The following is a 13,122-nucleotide window of genomic DNA, read 5'->3' on the forward strand; positions in this document are numbered from 1 at the left end:
TTGATGTATATTTGCAGATGCCAAGTTGAACCATTCAGGACCTCATGTTCAGACAGAAATTTCAGGCTTTCTTTCAGAGTCAAACCTCAAGAATCTTGGGCCAAATGTCAAATACTTTTTATTTTAGCTCCTAAAAATGAAAATGCTCTTAAGCTCCCTCTCTGATGGCAGGAGAATGCCTCCACTTCTGGGGAGTGACCCCCAAATCTCAGGCCCTAGTGCTCCCCAAACCCCAGTCCTGCCTTTCGGATGCTCTGCTTGTGTTTCTTGATGTGACCGTGAACCTGGAGTGTCTGGAGCAGAAAACGTCCCCTTTGTTTTCAGAATCTGGCCTTTTTGCCGCATCTCCTTTTTCTGATAATGACGTCTCAGTGGGGACAAACTGCACTTGCGAACTTGCCAGCGGTTTTCCCACATCGCCAGACATCTTAAACTTGTGGAGGCAGGTTTTGTAGTTTTTTTTTTTTTTTTTAAGGGACACTCCATGAAGCAGATGTGTATTTTCAGGAGGAAGCTGGAATCTATCTCTGGGGAAAGACCTTCGTGTCAGGAAAGGTTTGAGACTATAAAGTCCCGAGGATGCCTGTCATCATTTTGGGGTAGATTTTGACCAGAGGAAGTTCCCCAAATCCCAGTGCTTCCTGATTAGTAACGTAAATAGGGGTCTCACCTGCCAGCCCTCCTAGCCACAGAGGGTGGTTAGTTTTTTCTCCCTTTGCTATGTGTTTAGACAGGACTGTTTCTGAGAAGCATCTGGTCTCAGGAGATGTCCACCTGCTCCAGCACAGGGGTACCCACAAGAGATGATGACACCAGTCTTGCCTGGAGGTGGGGCTTGCAGGCCCGGATGTGGCTTCATCTCATGCCAAGGACGGACCGTGGGAAGTGGCCTGTGTATGGCAGGGCCACATGGCCGGGACTCTCAGTGTGTCACAGGCATTAGAGAAGGCTGAGTAAGTGGCCCTGTGGCCCCAAGGTCTTGGGGACTCCACCCATGTGTGTGATGAAAAGTTTTCTAAAAAAAAAAAATGGATGCTCCCACAGTCACTCGCTTGCAATGCAAAAAGGGAAGTGGATTTCCCAGGAAGACAGGATTTCCTTCTGCCTCTAGGGCTGTGGGGTGCGGGAGCCTGAATCCTGAGTACAGGATGCAAGAACCCCACATGTTGGAAGGGACCACGGATTGCTGAAATGTGGAGAAGATGGGAGGAGGCTGACAGTGGTGTGACAGGGCCCTAGTGTGAGCTGCTTGGGGTGAAAGCCCCCTGGGTACTGGGACCTTGTGGGTATAGGTGTAGGTATTCATAAAAGCAACAGATAGAAATCATAAATACTAGTTTACATGGCTGACATGGAGACATCCTCACAGATATCCAAGATAAGTATAGGTAACCCATCCCTTAAAGGTCATAAAATTAATGTACATCCATGTTTACTAAAAAATAATTAGCCCCCATTTCATAAACCATAGAAATCACAATCCTCTGATCATTATATCAGAAGAATAAAGAATGCTTCAGAATTCCTGTAGTCTGTATTCTGATCAAGAATCATGCAGTGGATTGTGAAAGGCTTTGTTTAGACTGTTTGTGAACTTAATATACATTAATTAATAAAACTGACTTTTAATGTGCTCAGTCATGTCCGACTCTGTGACCCCATGGACCGTAGCCCGCCAGGCTCCTCTGTCCGTGGGATTCTCCAGGCGACTCTGTGACCCCATGGACCATAGCCCGCCAGGCTCCTCTGTCCGTGGGATTCTCCAGGCAAGAATGGGTTGCCATGCCATTCTCCAGGGGATCTTCCTGACCCAGGGATGGAATTCATATCTCTAGTGTCTCCTGCATTGGCAGGTGGGTCACTGATGCCACTGATGCCACCTGGGAAGCCCCTAAAATTATTTTAACAGGTTTAAAACGATTATTGCAACCAATTTAAAGTGATTGATTACAATAAGGGATGTCCCTGGTGGTCCAGTGACCACCAGTGGTTAAGAATCTGCCTTCCAAGGCAGGGTACGCAGGTCTGATCCTTGGTAGGGAAACCAAGATCCTACACGCTGCAGAGCAACTAAGCCCGCGTGCTGCAGCTGAGACCCGATGCAACCAATAAATAATTTTTTTTTAAGTCATTACAACAGATACCATCTTAAGGCACAAAGAGGCGGCCGGTGGAAGACCCAGGGCTGCAGTCCACAAACAGAGGATAGCCCGGCCAGCTGGGTGGTCAGATGACCTTCCCTGGGATTGTCCTTAATGCTAACATGGAGGGACCCCAGGCAGGTACGGTGGGCTCAGAAGACATTCGAAGCAGATTCAAGGAAAGGATGAGCTGGAGTTCGAGGTTGGGGACACACAGGTCATGTTCCCACCGTGACATCAAGTGTCACTTTCCAGCTCTTCAGCAGCTAAACCTTGGAGTCACTGGTCTCTTCTCCTTTCTAGTCAAATCCAGCAGCTTCTTCAAGGTCAAAGACTGGTATATTTCACCCAGCACATCTCTACGAATGACAACTATATGCTAAGCATCTGGGGTGGAGGTCCCCATTCAGTTCTTACAACATCCAGCATCTCTCTGACTGTCTCCACTGCAGATAAAGAAAGGAAAAGCACCACGGCGCAACTTCCCACCGGGATGAAAGGCAGTGCTCTCGTTTCCGTCCAGCTAGCGCGCTTCACCCCACCCGAGCATTCCTTCCCATCTGAGTTTTAAACACTCCTGCAATCAACAAGTCTGCAGCAAAGAACCCCAAACCAATCCCCTTGCTTTATGATTTTTCTCCTTTCAGTCTATTCTTGGGCGAGATGAATATTCCAGAAGCACTTAGATTTTGTCACTTCACCGGCCCAACTGTTTGGAATGCACAGGCTCCTTGTTGGTCCTGCTGTATCGCCTGGAGCCAGCCTCGACCTGGGTCTTGTTCCAGCTGACAGGGGTGTCCCATGGACCTAGTACATCTGGACTCGCCTACCTGTGAGCATTCGCTAGAAATCACATCCCAGTCCTCTGTCTCTGCTTCAAGTCCATCTGTCACTCAAATCCCACTGTAACCTTTGCTCCTCTGTGAGCACAGGTCTGGTCGCGTTTCCTCCTGTTCTGCAAACATGTAGGGAGCAGCTCCCTAGGGCCAAGTGCAAGCTGGGAGCCAAAGGCAGAGAAGACGGCTCAGTGTCCACCCTGGGTTGTTCACGCTCACACGGATAAGGCAGGCGTGCAAGAGACACTTGCAGCCAAGTGTGGCAAGCGTCATGGTAGAAGAGAACCCAACTGTAGCACCGGGGGTGGGAGGGCAGGAGGGGTGGGGTCAGAGTAAGGGGTCATGATGTCAGGGGGATACAAATAAAATCCTCCATGTAGGTTTACCAAAGCACAAAGACCGGGAAATCTATGGGGGAGACAGCTACCCACCTGTGTGTCCTGGGCATTCAGGCAGCCACAGGTGCTGCCCTGGCCTGAGTTCATGGCCATTTAGAAGCCAAGGGCTCTGGGCACTGGTCACCCTGCAGAGAAAACTCTGCCAGGACAGGGGTGCCGTGGACCAGGAATGTTTAAGAAAATCCACAGAAAACTCTCCATCCCCACGTTGGCCTTGCTCGAGGAGATCAGGTTCTCTTAGCTGGGCATTGGGCTTACCAGACCCTCCTCTTAGGGAAGCTGGGAGGATCCCAGGAGCTAACATAGCCCAGACCTGGCATGTGCTGGCATTCAGGAAGCCTCCCAGGGCAGCACTCGGAAGGGCCTGGCCAGAGGGGGCCGGCTATGCTCCTGTGTGTTGGAAAGCTGAAGTCGGACCATGGCGTGTCCTGTCTCAGGCCCAGGAGGACACTAAGATTGGACAGAGGTCCTCAAGGCCACGGTGGCCCGCCCCCTGCTGCATTTCTGAGTGCCCCTCTCACTGTCTCTGCCTGCTCCCTGGCATCCTTGCTCTGTATTTTTTTTAAGATTTTTTTTTTCATGTGGACCATTTCTTAAAGTCTTTATTGAATTTGATATAATATTCATTCTCTTTTGTTTTGGCTTTTTGGCCAGGAAGCATATGGGATCTTAGCTCTCCAACCAGGTATCAAATCCACAACCCCTGCATTGGAGGGCAAAGTCTTAACCACTGGCCCACCAGGGAAGTTCTTTCCTCACTCTGTCTTGAATAAGCCACTCGTCTCCTACCTCAGGACCTTTGCACTGGCCAGTCTCTCTGGCTGGAGTGCCCTTCTCATTGGGACCTGCATGCTCACTCCCTCAGGTCCTTGTGGTCCTCACACACCCACCCTTATCAGAGAACCCCTCCCTGAAATATCCCTCCTCCACTTGCCTGGCTTCACTGTTTGTTACAGTGGCTATCATCACCTGGTTCAACTCATCTGTTTATCTTTTACTTCCTCTTTCTCTCACCAGAATGTGAGCTGCGTCCAGCAAAGGGTTTATTGCTTTTGATTAAAGTCATGTTCACAACTCTTACAACAGGGCTCACGTGCTTAATAAATATTTGCTGAATGACTTCATAAACCTATTTATTGTGTTGGCCAGAAAATTCATTTGAGTTTTCTGCAACATCTCACAGAAAAACCCAAATACACTTCTTGGATGACACAATATTTATATACAAGAATATCAACAGCTTGCCTGTATATCAACATATATGTCCCAAATTACGTGTGGGTGCCAGGCCCTTTGTGGGCACTGGAGAGACCGAGATGAACAAAGCCCTCACTGGTTCCATAAACAGCTCTTGGTCTGGCTGAGGACAAAGACAGACAGACACCTGGGGACTATCCTTTGCAGAATGCAAAGTGGCAATGAAGTGCCAAAGTTCCGTGAGTGTCAAGACTGAAAGGATTTAATTCTGCTCAGGGGAGAGCTGGGAAAATTCGTGGCGGAGGGATATTTGAGCTGGGTTTTGAGAGATGAATAGGAGTGTGGATGGCAGGCAAGCTGAGAAAACCACTGTAGAAGAAAGGACCCGCAGGCATATCATAAATGCCCAGATACACCAGAGGTATTTGTGGAAGACTCACTTGGAACTTGGAGCAGAAAACCCAATTCTAACCCCTACCTCTGTTCTACCCCATTTACTTATTCTTTCTGTGAGATCTCATAGGTCCTACGCTGGGGCAGGCCCTGTGCAGGTGGCCCCTAAAGGCTCTTGGTTTGAGCAGAGAAGGAAATTAAACAGTTTTAGAGGGACTTCCCTGGTAGTAGAGTAGATGGGAGTCTGCTTGCCAATGCAGGGTACACAGGTTCGATCCCTGCTCCAGGAGGATCCCACATGCCTCAGAGCAGCTGGGCCCATGCGTCACAACTACTGAGTCTGTGCTCTGGAGCCTGGGGACTGCAACCACCGAGACCATGTGCTGAGCCACTGAAGCCCGTGCGCCCAGGGCCCATGCAACGGGAGAGGCCACTGTGATGAGAGGCCTGCGCACCGCAGCTAGAGTGGTCCCTGCTCACTGCAACTAGAGAGAAGCCACACATGACCGCTACGATCCAGCACAACCAAAACCAAATAAATAATACAAGAAAACAGTTTTAGATCTGAGAGAGTGGGTACAGAGGGGGAGGCTGTGCACTTGCCAGACTCTCCGAAGAGAACTGGGGGACCCAGACTGTCCTGGGCACGCTCTGACCCTCGGTTTCTTCATCTGAGACGGTGCCCTGACTACTTTGAGAGCTGTCTTAAAGATCACACATGTGCGTGAAAACTGTCAATATCACATTATATAGATGTTCACAGGATAAGATGAGTGCGTGTATGCTGATGTAGCGTTTCCCAGTTTTATGACTTTTCTCTGTGTAATCTTTGGGAAAGGACCAGTCAACCTAGATGCCTAACTGATCCACATGCATTGCAAAAAAATAGGGGCATGAAGTATCAGGTTGGCCAAAATTTAGGAAGGTTTTTCCATAAGATGTTCCCTAATGAACATTTTCGCCCAACCAATACATTCCTTTTCCTTAAAAACCCTGGAGTAGAAAATGGCAACCCACTCCAGTATTCTTGCCTGGAAAATTCCATGGACAGAGTAGCCTGGTGGGCTACAGTCCTTAGGGTTGCAAAGAGTGAGACATGACTGACCACACGTTCACGTTCATTCCTTAAAAACCAGGAGTACTCATTTGATGTTTTTAATGGAGACAGAGTTGATGTTGTGAGTGTTTATCTTTAACATAGATCATGTTGGTCCCCATAACTGGGGATGCTTCTCTGTGCTGCGAAACTCTGTGTACAGGCGAACTGAATGCTAAAGAGAATTTTCACCTTTTCTGCAAGACTCAGGATCATCCTTGACAGACCAGCAGACAGAGAAAACCACCTGTGATTTTAACTGTGATGAGTTCTAGAAAGAAACAGCTCAGGATGTAGTGTTCCACAAAACAGAGAGGGTGTGAGGGTTCATCCTGAGGGAGGTCAGGGAGGCAGGGGGAAAACTGGGAGAAAGAAGAGAAACCAATTGTAGAATTGGAGGAGCTCAGTGTGGGCAGAGGGAATGGCATAAGCAAAGGTCCTGAGGCTGCAACAGCCTGATGTGCATGAGGAACTGAAGAAGCAAGCGTAGAAAGTTGAACCGCTGGAGAGGAGGTGAACAGTGGCAGGGCCAGCCGAGACAGAGCCTTGAGTTCAGAGTTTGACAGAGCCTTGTTGAGTTCAGAGTTTCCCAGGTCTATGGCATTGCAGGTTGCAGGGGGTCCAAGGGATCAGGACCTGCAAAAGTGAAGGGAAGGAAGAAGGATTGGACAAAGGGAGAAGTGAGCTATGGGGAGTCTTAAGAGAAGCCTCTACAGACCCGCGAAAATTCCTGGATGGGATGACCCTTCAGAGCTCTCTGAGTTGGGGCAGGAGGGCTGGGCTTCCCTCCTTCTCTCAGCCATTGGATGAAGGATTCTCTGGAAGATGGCCTGATCTTGGGTGAAGAAGGGCTTTAATTGAGCAGCATCTCAGCAGCTGGAGTAGCAGCTCCTTCATTCCTTAAAGAGTGTCAGGATGGCACATCCCCCAGAAACAAGAAGCCACCAAAGGGTTTTAAACATTTGGAAAGGTCACCCTAGCTCCTGTGTGGCTAGAAGGGTTTAAGGCTGGAAGAGGAACCAGAGGTGAGGATGGATTTGCGATGTTCTTTGGAGGTAGAACCAGGAGAACCTGGCGGTGAATGAGGAAGAGGGAAGCATCAGAGATTTTTTTAGACGTGACTGGGCAGTACCACTTATGGGGATGGGGAAGATGAAGGCAGGAATGTGGTTCTTACAAAGACAGTCAAAAGGCTGGTTTTGGACTTAAGTTGAAAGTGAAAGTGTTAGTGGCTCAGTCGTGTCTGACTCTTTGCGACCCCATGGACTGCAGCTTGCCAGGCTTCCTTGTCCTTCACTCTCTCCTTGAGTTTGCTCAAACTCATGCCATTGAGTCAGTGATGCCATCCAACCATCTGATCCTCCGTCACCCCCTTCTCCTCTTGACTTCAATCTTTCCCAGCATCAAGGTCTTTTCCAATGAGTACGTAAATAATAACATCAAAATAGCTTAAACGTTGAAAGGGGAGCCCTGCAGCTATAGGAGAAAATGGGGGTCAGTACTGAGTGGAAGAGGAAGAATTTGGGCAACTAATGGGGAGCGGGTAGGGCATCAAAGGAGAGTTTCTCTTCTTCCATGATGGATCTGAAGGGGGAGGGCTCTGACTACCCTGAAGGCCATTCAGTAGTCAAGATGTCAGGGGTCTCATTGCTTTATCCTCCTCTAAGGGGACCAGTACTTTGTGAAAGAATCTGATTCCAAAGCAAGACCCCAGTCCTTGAGGTCTGGTGGGGAAATCTGGGTGGGCACGTCTGGCCAACAAGTCACCTCGAAGGGGTTTAAATCCCAGCTCCATCCCTGGTGAACTGGGTGAACTTGGGTCATTTCCTATACCACCTCCTGGGGGCTCAGTCTCTTTATTTTTTCTGGATTTTTAAAACCATTTTTAAAAATTAAAGTATAACTAATTTACAATATTGTGTTAGTTTTAAGTGTACAGTAAAGTGATTCAGTTTTATCACACATATCATATATATATGATTCAGGTATATATAATTATTTTTTAGATTCTTTTCCATTATAGATTATTATAAGATATTGAATATAGTTCCCTGTGCTATACAGTAGGTCCTTGTTTATCTATTTTATATACAGTAGAGGGATGTGTAATCCAAAGCTCCTAGTTTATCTACCCCCTCACCTGCCTTGGAGCCTCAGTCTCTTAATCTGTGAAGTGGGCCTCTTCTCCAAGTTTGGGGATCACAGGAAATGATGGTGACACAGTGGCCCTTGACCAGGAGCTGGTGGGAGTGTCTCTGATTTTATCACTTGCCTGTCGCACGGGCCAGTGGTAGCTTGAGAATGGGAAGGCTTTGTAAGGTCCACCGTCTCTGCCAGGACTGGGGGAGGAACCAGCAGGGGTGCCCGGCTGCCCACTGAGCGGGCCGTGCAGTGACTCCGCATGCAGGGAGGTGTTCAGAGGAGCCTCAGAGCTCATCTTGGGCCATCTTTCAGGCTTGTTGATAAACAACCTCCCACCAAGGTGGGCTTGCCACAGAGCTGCCAGGAAGCCGGGAGCCAGGCCCTGTGGCTACTTCTTAACCTGGGCTGAGGCTCCTGGAATCGCCTGCCTTTTGAGGAAGGAGGAGAGAAATGGGGCAGTCCCGATGGTGGGTCAGCAGAGACGGGGTGTGGAGGCCTATGGCACACTCGCTCTGGGGTCTGGGCCAGCCCCCAGCACACTACAGTACCTTGAGGGAGGCCTCAGTATCTTCCCCGTAAAGACATCTCTGAAATTCTGTAAGATGCTGCATCCCATTCGTTCTTAGGAAACTTCTATCACAAGCTAGCACCGCTGGCCCACAGGAAACCTGGAGAGTGTCCGCTTCTCGCCTCCATTGCTGGGGAAGGGCTTTGCGTCAACGGGGACCAGCATCTCTATGGTGAGCACTCGCTCAGAGCTGTGAAAACACCTGCAACTGGTCTCCTACAGCGGCTGGAGTGAGGTACCATGTGCGGGGAGGCTTAAGGGAGCAGGAATTTGTTCTCTTGCATGGCAGGAGGCCAGAAGTCCACAGTCAAGGCATTGGCAGGCTTGGTTCCTCCTGGAGGGTTGGAGGGGGAGTCTGTCCTCTGCCTCTGCACGGCTTCTGGTGGCAATCCTGACATTCCATCGCTCCAGTCTCTGCTTCCAACCTCTCCCATCTCTGTGTCTCTGTGGACCCTCTTCTCTCCTCATCAGGACTCTAGTCATTGGATTTAGGGCCCATCCTCACCCAGTATGAGAGTGAAAGTGTAAAGTGTTAGTCGCTCAGTCATGTCCATCTCTTTTCAACCTCATGGACTGCAGCCCGCTAGGCACCTCTGTCCATGGAATTTTCCATGCAAGAACACTGGAGTGGGTTGCCATGTCCTTCTCCAGGGGGTCTTTCTGACCCAGCGATCAAACCTGGGTCGCCCTCATTGCAGGCAGATTCTTTACCATCTGAGCCACCAGGGAAGGGTCTTCCACAAAGACCTTATCCCCCAGTAAGATAATATTCTAAAGTTCCAAGTGGATGTGAATTTGGGGAAGGAAGGAGACACTAACCTTCACAACACCTAAATCCTCATTTTATAGGCAAAACCCTCCAGAAGCTCAGATAAGTTAACCGATTTTCTCCAAACCCTCACAGGCAAGAAATCACAGGGTTGGTGCATGGATAAGGGCTCTGACTCCAAGTGCAGAGCAGTCTCTGCCAAGTTGGGGCCTCCCTTTACAGTTTCCAAAGCCTCCTTTCTAGAGTCAGTAGCTCTGCATGACATAGGTATACTTATTGTACTGTCTGCCCACTTCACAGATGAGAAAACCGAGGCCAAAGGCCAGTGTGGGGGAAATGAGTTGCGTGGTTTGTCAGGATCACATGGTGAATAGGTGGCATGGCAGGGACTCGAGGCCTGGCCTGCACGATTCTTCCCCTACAATCTGACATTATATCTCCGTGTAGGCTCAGTAAAAGAAGCCAGGCACAAAAGGCACACAGTGTGTGATTCCAACTCCATGAAATGTCCAGAACTGACAAATTTAGAGACAGAGAGAAAACCAGTGGCTTCCAGAGGTGGTAGGGAGGAAGTGACTGCTAATGGGTGTGGAGGGAGGAAGGCAATCTGGAATTAGAGGGCAGTGATGGTTACACAACGCTGTGAATTCACTAAAAGCCACTGGAATGAGCAAGGCATGGAAACCTTATCTCAGTAAATATCTCATTGTACGGTGTCAACCACCTGCCTCTGGGGAGGCGATTCTGCAGGAAGCAAGAACTCACAAGCCCCAGAAGACACAAAGTCTGTTTATTGGGGCAGAAATAGCCCAAGCTGAGGCTCGGATACCTTTCATGCATGAAGGCACCTCGGGAGCGTCCTCTGTGACAAAATTTGCATCCACCTGCCAAGTCACAAACACCCCAAGAGCAGGCTGGCTTCTGAGCACCTTCTTGAAGAACCACGTGGCCTGAGCAGGTTATTTCCTGTTTCCACATCCTGAACCAGCAATGGGACAGGCACCTGCCTACCTGAGTGGTCATGAAAGTCAAGTCTAAAAAGAGCTCAGCGATGGATAAACCACAAGGTCCTATTGTAGCACACAGGGAACTATATTCGATATCCTGTAGTTAACCACAGCAGCAAAGAAAAAGTAAATAAGAGCTCAGTAGAGGGTGAGATATTTGCGTGGGGCCCCTTGAACCTCAGCCAAAACCCCACAAACAAACCATTAAACTTTCAGCCATGGCTATTGCTAAACTGTGACCTGCTTGCTCAACTTGGACCCCTACATCCTCCCGGGGCTTGGCGAGAGGTCAGGGCTGTGTGAGGCTCTGCAGAAGCCTAGGGATGGAGGAACTAGGAAGTGATGGAATGTGTTACTGGAGTCTACAGATGGAGTCTGCACTTCCGAATCATAAGCGGCTTCATCACTGCTGGGAGCCGGCATCGCCAGCATTAGTTTCCATCAAGGCACCTGGCAGATGACAGACAGTCTGAAACTCTGGGCACTGGGCCCTCACCCTTTCTGGCCAGGGCAGACTCAGGACCTGGATCTATTGCTTGCTTCTGAGTCCACCAGACACCCACCTGGAGTTCTCCCCAGTGTATCAGCTCTCTGGGGGCCAAGAAGGGTCAGGAGATGAGAGACGGTCTGGCTACCTGGCTGGGAGCAGAGGGAGGTGGAAGGGCGGCTTTCTGACCTTGTTTCTACCTGCTCAGAGCCCTGCTCAGACCCCCGGATCCCAGACTTTCTTGAGTCACGCCCCATCTATGAACAAAGTCCCTTGATGAGTGAGCGCCCTTGCACACTTGTGGGCAGCTTTCTCCAAGCTCAAGGTCCCATTGGGGTCCAGGCAGGGAGGGAAGTGTGGGCACCAGAGGGGGAATGGAATACCTGCCAGACACTTGTGTCCAACATGGATTGAGGATAGGGAATGAGCCAGGGACTGAGGAGAGGGAAAGAGGCAAGCCAGGGGCCAGCTAATGAAGGGTCTTGTGAGCCTCGTTTTGGAAGTGGAACTTTATCCCAAGAGTGTTGGGACACTACCTCAACACAAATCAGCCATAGGTAGACATACGGCCCCTTCCTCGGGCACCTCCCTCCCATCTCCCTCTCCATCACACCCCTCTAGGTTGATACAGAGCCCCTGTTTGAGTTCCCTGAGACCTACAGCAAATTCCCATTGGCTGTCTATTTTACAAACGGTAAGTTTCCATGTTACTCTCTCCATACATCTCACCCTCTCCTCCCCTCTCCCCATGTCCATAAGACTGTTCACTATGTCTGTTTCTCCATTGCTGCCCTGTGAATAAATTCTTCGGTGCCATTTTTCTAGATTCCATATATATGCATTAGTATATGATATTTATCTTTCTCTTTCTGACTTACTTCACTCTGTATAATAGGCTCTAGGTTCAAGAACTGACTCAAATGTGTTCCTTTTCATGGCTGAGTAATACTCCATTGTGTATATGTACCACCACTTCTTTATCCATTCATCTGTTGATGGATGTCTAAGTCGTTTCCGTGCTCTAGCTATTGTAAATAGTGCTGCAGTGAACACTGGGGTACATGTGTCTTTTTCATTTCGGGTTTCCTCAGAGTATATGCCTAGGAGTGAGGTTGCTGCGTCATCTGGTGGTTTTATTCCTAGTTTTTTAAGGGATCTCCGTTCTGTCTTCCATAGTGGCTGTATCAATTTACTTTCTCACCAACAGTGCAAGAAGGTTCCCTTTTCCCCACACCTTCTCCAGCATTTATTGTTTGTAGACTTTTTTGATGATGGCCATTATGAACAGTGTGAAGTGATATCTCATCGTAGTTTTGATTTGCTTTTCTCTAATAATGAGCGATATTGAGCATCTTTTCACGTATTTGTTAGCTCTCTGTATATCTTCTATGGAAAAATGTCTGTTTAGGTCTTTTTTCCACTTTTTGATTTGGTTGTTCTTTTGGTATTGAGTTATATGAGCTGCTTGTGTATTTTGAAAATTAACTATTTGCGAGTTGTTTCGCTTGCTATTATTTTCTCCCATTCTGAGGGTTGTCTTTTCACCTTGCTTATAGTTTCCTTTGCTGTGCAAAAGCTTTGAAGTTTAATCAGGTCCCACCTGTTTACTTTTGTCTTTACCTTCCATTACTCTAGGAGGCGGGTCATAGAGGATCTTGCTTTGATTTATGTCATCACCTTCTAAACATTCTTCTTTACGTGTATGGCCTCCCTATCATTGTCTTTGCCTTCTTAAAAGATGTCAATGGCTGAAGAGTGGAAAACAAGAATTGGGAGATGGTGGGATGGTGGTGGTTAATGTCAGATTGGGGAGACCGATAAGAGATGATGGTTAGACATAGAAAGAAACAGATAGATCCAGGAAACACTTGGGGGGGATCTAAAAAGGTACCAACTCACTAGGTGGAAGGAGTAACAGAGAGGGTTGTTCTTCTTTACCATGAACCCCAGGTTTCTAGCAGAGATGGATGGATGCAGAGATGGAGCAGTGCCATTTCTGTAGACACAGAATGTAAATTTTGTTTGATGAATGACTGAATACATGAATAATGAAGGGGTCTCAAAATGGAGTGGGTGACGAGTTCCCCA

This window comes from Bos grunniens, chromosome 21 (assembly GCF_055505025.1).
Source record: "Bos grunniens cultivar Pamir isolate PY7600 chromosome 21, Bosgru_T2T1.0, whole genome shotgun sequence".
NCBI classification, from domain to species: Eukaryota; Metazoa; Chordata; class Mammalia; order Artiodactyla; family Bovidae; genus Bos; species Bos grunniens.